The sequence below is a fragment of the Canis lupus genome, chromosome 30, assembly GCF_003254725.2.
Source record: "Canis lupus dingo isolate Sandy chromosome 30, ASM325472v2, whole genome shotgun sequence".
Lineage (NCBI taxonomy): Eukaryota > Metazoa > Chordata > Mammalia > Carnivora > Canidae > Canis > Canis lupus.
The window spans coordinates 27049713-27063265 of NC_064272.1; the positions used below are offsets into that span (position 1 = coordinate 27049713).

The window sequence follows — 13553 nt, forward strand, 5'->3', positions numbered from 1 at the left end:
GTTCCCTGTGGCCCAACCATGCACAAGGAATGGGATATGTAAGGCCAGCCTGAGGGACTAGCAATACTGCAGTGTGTCTCACCTAGAGAGGAAATGTCACCCTCTGATCTTGCACACACTTCTTGATTCCTGTTAAAAGGAACACTTATTCCCCTGGCCCAAGTTTTCATGGAGAGGAGGGGATTCAGGCTCTAAGCCTAAGGAGGCACAGTATGCAAGGCACACGTCTCTCTAGCCTCTCCATGCTTCCTTTGTAGGGGAAGAGGGACTTAATACCACTTTGAAAAATGTATTAACATAATATATATTGTGATATGTATAAAAATATATAAAATATACACTTACATCTGTATTTGTTATTGTCTGTTCCTTCACTAGAACATAGTGTCCAATAGAGCAGCGGGTTGGTTTCTCCCCGTCCCTGTTCCAGGCCTAGAATTGTGCTGGCAATGAAGTAGATGTTTATCAACATGTGTTGAATAAATAAGGGCAAGAGGGTCAGGATAGTAGAAAAGTGGCATGAAGTCAAAGTCCAAAATTTAACCTGGAAGAGTTTGTCACTAAATAAGAAACTCTGAATGTCAAGGCTCACATTTCTTTAAAAAAAATTATATTTTTTATCACATTTTCAGATTTTCTATTTCATGGCCACTTAGCACAATAGGACTATTGTTTGGCAAGCCCAATCCCACAGCCATTGGCTGTTTCAACCTGCTGGCCACCCTTCTAGTCTCAGGATTTTCAGCTTTCGGCCCTGGCCACCACCTGCAGGTGAACAAAAAGACCCATTAGAGACTCAGAGAAGACTCATAGCGGGGAATCCTGGCTTTTCTTCCAGGGCATTACTGGTTCTCCTCTTGGCATGACAGACATGAGCCAGTCAATCATGCCCAGGGTAGTCCTCTATAAGAAACCCTGAAACCCCACCAGAAATGCAATGCCTTATAGCTACTGCAACTCTGAACGGTCTGTAGCTATAAGCTGCTTGATGTAGGATATAAAACCCCAAAGGGTGCGCTCTGGTAACAGTAGATAATGAATATCTTAGCTGACTTCAAAGTTTTGCTTTGCCAAGTGAAGTCTACAAATCTGGATACAGAGCAGAATTGCCCAAACCAGAGAGGAGAGGCTCCTAGTAGTGACAGACCTGCGTCATTGCTCTTCCTCAGGCAGGCCACTCCTTTAAATGAATGTCCAATGACTCTCCAGATGGGCTCTAAACTGTTACCCTGCCCAGGCCACTCAGTTCGATCCTGTCCCCTCCCTTGTACTATACCCCTAAATGTGTCATTCCTCTGAATCTATCTTAACTTCCACACTCGCCCCCAACCCCATGGGGGTCTCCAGCATTAAGAGCTAGCACTGAAATTTCCCCCAAATGGAAAAAGAGTCCAATCGATGTGTGATACTATGTGTGATGCAAGGGCATCCCAGGCTCAGCCTCAAATTTCATTTCAAAGGTTCCTAATTGAGGAATTCACACCAGTCTTTTACTCAATGGGAACTTTATCTCTTAACATCTGCAGTAACCTAGGCAATTCAAGTTGTAAAAAGAGAAAGTAAAGGCCACGTGGAAGCTGGGTCAAATAGTATAAATGATCTCAAGCATCCCTTTCAAGCTCTTAATGGTGTTGATTCAGCATAGAGTCTAGGTCAGTGACATTTTGCCATGATTGATGTTGGGGTAGAGCCATTCATTAGACATGGAGCCCTAGGCGAGGTTGATTTTTTTGACCTCTCTAAATGAATACATTTCCCCTCATCCCTGCCAGAGAGAGTGGAAAAATACTTTTAGAAGTTGGTCTACTAACATTAGCCTTAACAGGTTGGGCGACCTACTTAGCACTGGGTTTCATTGGCTACCAGTTGCCTAAGGGCATCTGGATGGTTGGTCCACAGCCACCACCATGTGTTTATTTATAATGCAGCGTTTTCAGGATAGAGGCTCTTTATCTTTCCCCCTTACCTAAACAGCAGAACAATAACCAAAGTATGCTTAACAACAAAAGAATGAGGGTAAGCATATTTGATTTTCAGGCCATGACGTCAAACAGGGTAAAGCATCAGCTTGGTCGTGCCGGTGATTTCAAGCAGGTTTGAACCCTACATGGTTCACCCAGTGTCAGACTGAATTCCATTGTCAGATACATAAGGAGAGTCTACTAGACTAGGAAGTATTTTTGCCACTCAGGCAAATATACAAAAAATTTTGCTCCTGAAAATGTGATTGTGACAAACATTGCTTTGTGTCATCAGTCTTATATCAGACAGCAACCTTACTATAACAATCCCTCAACAAAACCATATGGGCTATTAAGAGCAATTTTTAGGGGTGCCTGGTGGCACCCTAGTTACCCTAGTTGGTTAAGCATCTGCTTTTGGCTCAGGTCATGATCCTAGGGTCCCAGGATCAAGCCACAAGTCAGAAAAAAAAAAAAAGCCCCAAGTCCCCAAGTCAGGCTCCTTGCTCAGTGGGAAGTCTGCTTGTCCCTCTCCCTCTGCTCTTTCCCCGTCCCCTCAGCTCATGCTCGCTCTCTCTGAAATAATTAAATCTTTTTAAAAAAAAATAAAATAAATAAAAAATTAAAAAAGAACAATTTTTTAATGAAGTCCAAGTGCACAAATATTGCATCACCCAAAAATGCAACTTCTAGCTTTCCAGTAAAGGTTACTAACATTTTCCAGGATCTCTTGTTATGAGGTTGCTTTTTTCCTTGATGATTCAGGTCAAGCAGCCTTCCTGATTCCCATCCCCCTGGGTAGAACTGATTACTTTGTTCCTGTGGCAGCCTGTACGTGCCTTTATTGAAGTGCACACTGCTGATGCATCTAGGTTTGTCCGTGTCTGTCTCCTTTACTGTTCCTTGTACTGATTGACAGTCAAGGCCATATTTTGATCATCTTTTCTTCTTAGTGCTTAGTATAGTGCCTGGTACAAAGCTGGCACCAAGTATTTTTTGTTGAATAAGTACATGAACAAAGTCTTGTGGAAATGATGCATCATGGCTAGTTTCTGCAGCTAAGTTTCTTCCATTAAACAAACCATGACCAATTATCAGGATTGTAAAGAGATAAAATACAGACAATATTAACTTCCAATTTCCCATTTAACCCACATACCATTTCCTTCAAAGGATATTGATTTTTTTAAGATCCTTTTGAAAGTCTATATTCTATAAAGCTGAAGTTACGCAGCAAGGGTATGATCAGCAGTACAAGAAGAAATAAGAAATAGTACCTTTGTCCAAGCTCTAAAACTAATAAATTCTGTCGCATTAGGAAAGTCACTTCCTCACCTGTTGAGTACAACTATGGGAGGCACATGAGTTTCATTTCAACGATCAACTCCAATCAATTGGTAGTAATCACTTAAAACACCATGTTGAGTTTGGTGAGAAGGAACACTGGGATGGATTAGTGATATCTGCAATGTGTGCTGTGGAAAGAATGATGGAAAATAGGGTAGGTATTTGCCATTGTGGTATAAATGATCTCAAGAATCCCTTTCAAGCTTTATGCTTCTGAATTATATTTTAGTAGTGCATAGACTATCCAGCATCCTTTAACATTTATATTATGCATGTTGTATATGACCAGGATGTACTCAGAGTTTACTAGACCCTGGCACCACATAAAATGCTTCCCATTGATTGTCTCATTTCATCCTCAAAACAATGCTACGGAGCCCATGCTACTATTGTTCACACTACACAGGATGCGGAACCTGAAACCAAAGAAGTTGAATGGCTTGCAAGTTCACGTGACTGTAATAGTGTGTAATAGTGAAATCAGGATTCACACTCTGAGATTCTTTTTCAGAGTTCTTAATGAGTTTCTTAGAGTTCTAAACCACTTTGGGTAGAGGTAACTGAGGTAACTGTTCCACTTTGGCTTCTTTCTAGACAAAAAGACTAAAATAAACTGTGCAACAGAAAAAAAAAAGCATATTAAGGGGTTAGGAAATTGCTTGTATTTTGCTGACAATGAATTGAACCATAAGTAAGACAGGCAGTACAAATCTTAACTATTCCTGAATATTATAGGTAGGCTTTTGAAATGTATGGTTCCCTGGAAAATTCAGACACATAATCATTTTTCAGTAGTATTAATGAATTAATGAAGTTGGAATATTTTAGATAAAATGAAACAGGAAATCACTCTTTATCTCCCTCTATATAAGGAGAGAATGGTTGAGAACTTTGGGACCTTCATGAAGACAGGCAGTTCTTTGAGGCAATTGGTCAGCAACTTCCACTATATACTGTTTTTGCCCTCTCTGTTCCATATTCCCTGACACTCAGCAGATGATCTCCTCTCTGATTTGTCCACTCTATTCCTAGTCCTTTACTCCAAGTGGATTCACCTGTGCATTATGCCCCTTCCAGTCCATAAAGGCCAATCTAATCCACCAGCAGCTTTTCTAGGCTCAGATCAGAAGAGGCTTCACAGAATTGAGCATGGTGAGTCACCAGAGATGGCTATCAAGGACCAGGTTCCCAAATTCAACTGACCAGTAGGTAGGGCAAGGGGTTTGGTCACACTTCCTTTCACTGAAGGCTGAAAAGCACCCTCTCCCAACTGGCAAAGGTTAGAAAAAGACATTTACCCTGATGCCCAGCAGGTGAAAGGATGTGCAAACCACTTCACAGAAAACGGTAATACCTGTAGTTGTACATTAACTTTCTTGTATCCTCACTCCATTCTGTTTTCTTTACCCAAGACTAACTTTTATATCATCTATGCTCTGGACCTCATCTTTTGAAAGAAGTTCTTCCCTTCTATGTTGGCGACTATGGTTTCAAATTAATTTCCAATTACTCATTAACTACATGGGTAGATTCTCTGTGTAAGAAATTAAGATGCTGCAGATAAGGTTGAAGTCAGGTGAGTAGTTGCAAATATAGCTCTTGAGGGAGGGGACTGGGAATAGTCCTTGACTGGTCATTGAAGCTGTGGCCATTGGTGAGACTCTGGAGAGAAATTTCTCCACCATCTTAAACCCTTTTTAAAAATAGTATCTTTCTCTTGGCATAAATAGCTTTCAATCACTCTCATCTTCAGAAACAAAGCCAACCAACAAAACCAAAACAACTCTCTTTCCCCTAAATCCTCCCTCAGTTAGCACCTCTTTCCCCCTTAGCCTCCTGTTCACTGCTTCTAAGGCTTTCTCTTTGTCTTCCAACTTTTGCAGTTCCAGCACCATATGTCTTCCTATTGTCGCTCTTGGGCTAGACAAAGAGGACACACACCAACAGTTGAAGTAAAAACCCAAGAATATCTTATTGCTGCCTTCCACTGACCCTTGACCCAGAGAGCTAACAGTAGGGTTAGGGAAGCCAGAAGGCAGAGGCACAGCTCTCCTATGGGGCTGTATTCTCAGCTAGACCAGCTGCGGGCCCGGGGAAGGTAAGGAATGGCCTTTTCCCTAGAAGACATTGAGTGTTTGCACCCAGAGCTGCCAGCATTGGCAGCACTTCAAGAGCTCTTAGCATAGCTGGAGAGCTGCTCATTGCCAAGGCATTTCCTTGGTCAAAAGCTTATCTGATACAACTTGACACTTACAGACATGCCCAGCAAGCTTAATTCTTTACTTCACTCCCATCAGTCACTCTTCTGGGTTCATGTTAATGTCATTGTGTGCCATCTGAATAAAAGTGTTTCTATCATTATACTTAAGATCCTTCAGATTTATTTGGGTGACCTTCTAAAAGCAATCTCAAAAAAATGAGGTATTAAGCCAACAAATCCCTGGACCAAAACGAAAAGCCCCAGATCTCCTCAACTCTATCATTATATATGCACACAAACAAGCCAGGAAGACATTCTCTTTATAAAAGGATAGCAATCCAGTTGTCCTGATATAATTTAATAAATGTTACCCATCCTCTCAAAGATTGATTTTAAAGATTGATTGATTGACTCATGAGAGAAAAAGAGAAAGGCAGAGACATAAGCAGAGGGAGAAGCAGGGTCCCCGTGGGGAGCCTGATGTGGGACTCGATACCAGGACCTTGGGATCATGGCCTCAGCCAAAGGTAGATGCTTAACCACTGAGCCACCCAGGCATTCCACCCATCCTCCCAAAGATTTAAAATATTTCCTTTATCATAAGCCTCATTTAAAAAAAAAAACAGAGCCTTGCATATTTGAAAAGAGTTTATTTATTCATGAGAGACACACTGAGAGACAGGCAGAGGGAGAAGCAGGCTCCATGCAAGGAGCCCGATGTGGGACTCGATCCCGGGACTTGCCCTGAGCCAAAGGCAGACGCTCAACTACTGAGCCACCCAGGCATCCCCGCAAGGCTCTGTTTTCGTTTTAGGTTCTTTGATCTCTAATCTAGTTCAACGTCAATACTATCCTGTTTTACTTGCTATAATTTTTTATTTCATCTTGATATTTAGTAAAGTAAGTCCCCCGCCCTTTATTGTTCTTTTCTGCAAAAATATTTTGAGGGAGGAACTAGTCTACATGTTTTCTCTTCCATGTGAACATTAGAATCAGCTCAATGGTTTCTATTAAATATTCCTTTGAAATTAGCTAATGAGGCATTCCAAATCAGTGAGGATGACCTGGGCTTTCAAATAGTCCAGTATTGGAGACAACTGGATAGCTATATGGAAAGAAGATGAAATTACATCCATTTCTCTATTATCAGGAGAGTTCCAACATGAATTAGAGTTTTAATGTAAAAAATAAAGTGACTTGGGCCCTGCCTTCAACCCCATTGGGGCAGACAAACATCCGTGTGTGTGGTTGCAGCAAGAGCTCGATAGCAGATTTGTGCAAAGCCGCCTGGGAACCCAGGAGGGTGTGTGAGCTCCACCTGGGAGCACGGTGAGGGCCTCACAGCAACTCTGAATCACAAATAAGAACGGCTTAGGAGAGAGGAAGGTTTGGCAAGCAGAGGCAAAGATACGGAGCTGTAAAAGGACACCTGCAAGATCAGGGAATGGCAGAGAGTGATGAGCACGTGGTCAAGAGGACAGATGCGAGGCTGAGAGAGGGTTAGACTGGGCTAGCTCATAAAGGACTTTGACTCTGGACCAAAATGCTCATCAGCAATCTGGGTACAGAGTCTGTGTCTCAGAATCCACCCAGGAGGCCTTGGGAACATGGAAAAACCTTAGCTGTCCCTCTGATCAGCTGTTGCAGTTAGTTCATTGCAGGGAGAGGAACAGGCCTCTACCCTAACACTCTCGGGGCTCCCCTTACCTCCAACCCCATTTTGTCTCTACAACAGAAGGGCCGCTGGGATGGCTCAGTGGGTTAAGCATCTGCCTTCAGCTCAGGTCATGATCTCAGGGTCCTGGGATTGGGTTCTCCACTCAACAAAGAGCGGCTTCTCCCTCTCCCTCTGCTGCTCCCCCTGCTTGTGCTCTCTCTCTGTCAAATAAATAGAATCTTAAGAAAAAAAAAAAAGAAAGAAAGAAACCCAACAGAAATGACAGGGTCTCTGTAGCATCCGCACAACCTCCTGAAGTGGGTACAACCTGGCCTGAGTGCTTGTTCCCTCTGCAGACTTCAGCACTATACTGATCATCAGGAGACATTGGGGATTTTCCTCTGGGTTAAAAACACTTCAGCTTTGCCTGGTGCCAGCACAGGCCAGGTCTCAAAGTCTGGAGCCATCCACAAACAAGGTCCGTTCAGATAACTGCCATGAGCTCCCTTACCCCCCTTAAACTAACAAAAACACTCTTATCTTCCAGCCAAAAAATATGTATATATATATATATCCCTATCATCATCCAAATGCACCAACTTCCTATTTTTCCTGGCCAGCCGCCCCTTCTTCTTCATTGCCTCCTCCTGGTTTCCCAGCAGCAGCCAGCAGGCCCTGCAACCTGAGCAGTAGGGCAGGTAGGCTCTACCCAGGTGAGTGCAAGACACAAAGCATGGGAGCAGAGCACGGCCACTCTGAGGTCTCTGAGAGCCAGAGGCATCTCTTTCAAACCGGGGCCAGAGTCACTGCATGTCACCTGTTTTCAACACTTCAGAGTACAAAGCTATTTTCGTATGTGTATATCACTTCTCTTGGTCCTTGTCACAGCCCCATGAAGGCAGGATCTGATTTTTGTTTCAAAGAGGAAACTAAAATTCAGAGAATTTGAATATTTTTCTCCGGATCACTCAGCAGAGTTTGGAATTGAATTTATGACTTCTGACTAAATCCTGGGGTGTTGGCCCTCAGCCAGGCATCACAGAAAGGATAGATGGCTTTGAGAAGCCCCAGAAGATGTGGTGTGTGATTGTATTCACACAGGCGAGTGCACATGCACATACACGCACACACACACACACACACATACCCACACAACAATTGTGGGGCCTAATCCACTTTAGGAAACTCATTGAATAGCCAAAGCACTTAGCTCGGTCCCTGACACTGCACGGTGCTTCCCCTGGGAAGGAGACTGCCTTAAGGTCACCATCCATTTTTTGTGGATAAACTTGACAGCAGTTTGTCACACCGAATAGCAATTATTTGCTTGCAGGCATGCTGCTCTCATCAGGCTGCGGGCTAGTCAGCTCTCCCACAGTGCCTAGCATACGGTTGATCGTTAAGACACATTTTAAAGAAAAAGAATGAGTATGAGAGGCATGAGGATGGATAAACTCCCACTTCAGTCGCCTTGCACAAGAACATATTAATTCTGCTCAGTTAATAATATGCTCAGGACTCTTAAGTAGTCAGGCTCCATAGGAGGGGGTGCATAGGGCAAGTGGGCAGAGCCAGAGTGAGGTGCATCAGATGCATCAGCGCGCTAGGTGCCAGATGCTGGTGGGAAGGTGATACTGAGACAGGTAGTTCAGCAGGAGACATCTTGCAGTGAGCAGGGGAAAGCCCTAAATGGAAACATGCAGAGCTGACAGGCAATGCTAAGAGGTCAGGGGTGAGACAGCATCTGGGCTGAAAAGGGACAAGAGAGGCAGTCTGTGCCCATTGACCATGGTTCCCCTCCAAGGGGGTTGGGTTCTATCCAGTGTCCTCGTGCTGCACATCATCCTGAAGGTGTTCTGCTCCCTCCAGCCCACCGCTCTCAGAGCCAATGTGTGCATGCAATGAAGCCATTAGGTAGGAGGAGAGCCTGAGATGAAGAGACGGGACACTAAGACTCTCGATAATTCCTTCAAGTAGCCCTTTGCATTGAGGCCTGTCCTGTTGGCTCATTGAAGTTATGGCAGCAACAGTGAGTGGAAATGAAACAATTTAAAAAAAAAAACAGCCAGTTGGGGGGCTCCTGGGTGGCTCAGTCAGTTAAGCATCTGCCTTTGGCTCAGATCATGATCCCAGGGTCCTGCTTCTCCCTTTTCCTTTGACGTCCCTCCACCCCCAACCCTCTGTACTCTCTGTCTCTGTATCTCTCTCTCTCTCTCAAATCAATGAATTTTTTAAAAACAGTTGGGAGAAAAGTGGAATAGATATCAATTGTGCCTTGCTAGGCATTAGGAAGGTCATTAATTTTTCCTTCACCTTCATATTAAAAAGCAATGCCTCTACTAGTTGCTTGGTTAGTGAGAAGTCATGGAGACACACGCTATCAGCACCCAAGACAAAGGCTTCTTGTCAGATCCTAGGACCTGGCAGAGAAGAGTCTGTGAGGACTTGTCCAGACCAACCAGGGGAGGCTCCGTCTGGTGAACAGGTGTACTATTGGTCCGGCACAATCAAAGCAAATGTCAGCAACAGAGGAGAAGCAAGGATGCTCATGTGAAACTGTCAGGATGTTCCCAACCAGTAAGTGGAATCTGGAGACAAAGGGGGGCCTCATATGAGGGAAGCAGAGTTTCTCCTTTGGTTCGGGGTCAGTCTCTTGAAGAGGACAGGGCTCTGGGCAGTTTACTAGGAGAGAGGTTCCTATAGAGAGTTCAAGGTCGAGGCTCAGTGATAAGAACAAAACATGGGAAGGGGAAAGGATCTTTCTCATCGTGGTGGTGCAAGGGTCTCAATGCTCAGAACACAAGGCTAAAGCTGATTGAAAATCACCTGCCTTGGGCAGCCCGGGTGGCTCAGCAGTTTGGTGCTGCCTTCAGCCCAGGGTGTGATCCTGGAGACCTGGGATCGAGTCCCACGTCGGGCTCCCTGCATGGAGCCTGCTTCTCCCTCTGCCTGTGTCTCTGCCTCTCTCTCTTTCTCTGTCTCTCATGAATAAATAGGTAAAATCTTAAAAAAAAAAGAATTAGTAATTTTGTATTCTTGGGGTAAATAGCACTTCAGATCATAAGGTAGCTGGATCATGAGGTAGCTCTATTTTTAGCTTTTTGATGAACCTCTGTACTGTTTACCAGGGTGGCTGCACCAGTTTGCGTTCCCACCAATAGTGCATGAGTGTTCCTTTTTCTCCACATCCTCACCAACAATTGTTGTTTCCTGTGTTGTTGATTTTAGCCATTCTGACAGGTGTGAGATACTATCTCATTGTACGATTTGCATTTTCCTGACAATGAGTGATGTTGAGCATCTTTTCATGTGTCTGTTGGCTCTCTGTATGTTTTCTTTGGAAAAATGTCTATTCATGTGTTTTGCCCATTTTTAATTAGATTATTTGTTTTTGAAGTGTTGAGTTTTATAAGTTTTCTTTTTAAAAGATTTTATTTTGAGAGAGGTGGGGGAGGGGCAGAGAGGGAGGGAGAAAGACAAGCAGACTCTGCTCTGAGTGCAGAGCCTGATGTGGGGCTCGAACCCACAACCCTGAGATTACAATCTGAGCTGGAATCAAGACTTGGATGCTCAACCAACTAAGCCACCGAGTTTTATAAGTTCTTTATGTATTTTGGATACTAACTCTTTATAAGACATATAATTTGCATGTATCTTCTCCCATTCCATAGGTTGCATTTTAGTTTTGGTTGATTATTTCCTTTACTGTGCAGAAGCTTTTTATTTTGATGTAGCCCTAATAGTTTATTGTTACTTTTGTTTCCCTTGACTCAGGAGAAACAGAAAGATATGATATGCCTAATGTCAAAGAAGTTACTGTGATCTTCTAAGATTTCTATGGTTTCAGATCTCATGTTTAGGTCTTTAATCTATCATGAATTTATTTTTGTGTATAAGAAAGTGGTCCAGTTTCATTCTTTTGCATGTTAATATGCAGTTTTCCCAACACCATTTATTAAAGAGACAGTTTTCTTCCCATTGAATATTCTTTCCAGCATTGTCAAAGATGACCATATAATGACCAATTTGACCATATAATTCTGGATCCATTTCTGTGTTTTCTATTCTGCTCCATTGATCCATGTGTCTATTTTTATGCCAGTACCAGACTATTTCGATTACTACAGCTTTGTAATATAACTTGAAGTTCAGAATTGATTCCTCCAACTTTGCTTTTCTTTTGCAAGATCCCTTTGGCTACTTAGGGTATTTTGTGGTTCCATACAAATTTTAGGATTGTTTGTTCCAGCTCTATGAAAAATGCTGGTGGTATTTTGGTAGCATTTCCAGTAAATATGTGGATAGGTTTGGTATAGACATTTTAACAATATTTATTCTTCCAATCCTTGAACATGGAATATCTTTCCATTTCTTTGTGTCTTTCTCAATTTCTTTCAAAAGTACTCTACAGTTTACAGAGTATAAATCACTTATTTGGTTATGTTTATTTCTAGATACTTTACTGTTTTGGTGCAATTGCAAATGGAATTGATTCCTTAATTTCTTTTTCCGCGGCTTCATTATTGGTATATAGAACTGCAGCAGATTTCTGTACATTGATTTTGTATCCTGTGACTTTACTGAATTTATCACTTCGAGCAGTTTTTTGGTGGAGTATTTCGGATGTTATATATCGAGTATCTATATCCAGTCATCTGCAAATAGTGAAATTTTACTTCTTCCTTGCCCATTCGGATGCCTTCTATTTATTTTTGTTGTCTGACTGCTATGGCTAGAATGTCCAGTACTATGTTGAATAAAAATGGTGAGAGTGGACATTCCTGTCTTGTTTCTGACCATACAGGTAAAGCTCTCAGCTTTTCACCATTGACTATAATGTTAGCTGTGAGTTTTTCATATATGACCTTTATTATACTGAGGTATGTTTCCCCTAAATGCACTTTGTTTGAGGGTTTTTATCATTAATGGATGCTGTATTTTGTCAAACGCTTTTTCTGGATCTATTAAAAGGATCATATGGTTCTTATCCTTTCTCTTATTAATGTGATGTATCACATTGGTTTGTGAGTATTGAACCCACTGCCTTGCAACCCAGGAATAAATCCCACTTGATCCTGGTGAATGATTTTTTTTTAACGTATTGTGGGGTTCAGTTTGCTAGTATTTTGTTCAGGATTTTTGCATCTATATTCATCAAAAATATTGGCCTATGGTTCTTTGTGTGTGTGTGTGTGGTGTCTTTAACTGGTTTTGGCATCAGGGTAATGCTGGCCTCATAGAATGAATTTGAACATTTTCCTTTCTTTTTTTTTTTTTTTTAGAATAGTTTAAGAAGCATAGGTATTAACTCTTCTTTAAATGTGAAGCCATCTAGTCCTGGACTTTTGTTTGTTGAGAGTTTTTTGATTATTGATTTAATTTCTTGATTGTTATCAGTCTGTTCGAGTTTTCTATTTTGTCCTGTTTTGGTAGTTTATATGTTTCTAGGAATTTATCCATTTTTTTCTAGATTGTCTAATTTGGTAGCATATAGTTTTTCATAATATTCTCTTAAAATTATTTGTATATCTGTCGTGTTGGTTGTTATTTCTCCCTTCTCTTTTGTGACTTTATCTAATTTGGTCCTTTCTCTTTTCTTTTTGATAAGTCTGGCTAGAGATTTATCAATTTTATTAATTTTTTCAAAGGGCCAGTTCCTGTTTTCACTGATCTGATCTGTTGCTTTTTGTTTTTTAGTTTATATATCGTTTATTTCTGCTCTAATCTTTATTGCTTCCTTCTTTCTGTTAGCTTTAGGTTTCATTTGTTGTTGTTTTTCTTTTTTTTTTTTAATTTTTATTTATTTATGATAGTCACACAGAGAGAGAGAGGCAGAGACATAGGCAGAAGGAGAAGCAGGCTCCATGCACCGGGAGCCCGACGTGGGATTCGATCCCGGGTCTCCAGGATCGCGCCCTGGGCCAAAGGCAGGCGCCAAACCACTGCGCCACCCAGGGATCCTTGTTGTTGTTTTTCTATCTCCTCTAGACATAAGGTTAGGTTGTTTGAGATTTTTCTTGCTTCTTGAGGTAGTCCTGTTTGCTATATACTTCCCTCTTAGGACCACTTTTGCTGCATCCCAAAGGTTTTAGACTGTTGGGGTTTTTTTTGTTTTTTTTTTTTTTTTAATTTCTTCTTTGATTTCCTGGTTGATCCATTCATTGTTTAGTAGCACGTTATTTACCCTTCATGTATTTGTGGTCTTTCCAGATTTTTTCTTGTGGTCAACTTCTAGTTTAATAGTTTGTGGTCATAAAGTGCATAGTATGATTTTAATCTTCTTGTATTTATTAAGGCCTGTTTTGTGGCCTAATATGTGATGTATTCTGGAGAACATCCCATGTGTACTTGAAAAGAATGCATATTCTGCTGTTTTAGGATAGAATGT

The 13553-nt window shown here is 41.8% G+C and overlaps 1 protein-coding gene across 5 annotated transcripts in view; it reads right to left on the reverse strand.

Annotated features, from left to right (window-relative positions):
- Window positions 1–625: 625 nt before the first annotated feature.
- The window catches only part of C2CD4B (C2 calcium dependent domain containing 4B), a 64977-nt gene continuing 52049 nt past the window's right edge, over window positions 626–13553 (reverse strand). For all 5 annotated transcript variants that reach the window (XR_007407481.1, XM_049104466.1, XM_049104464.1 and 2 more), the window contains one exon: window positions 626–3436. The gene's annotated coding sequence lies outside the window, so the exon portion shown is untranslated. The remainder of the gene's footprint in view (window positions 3437–13553) is intronic.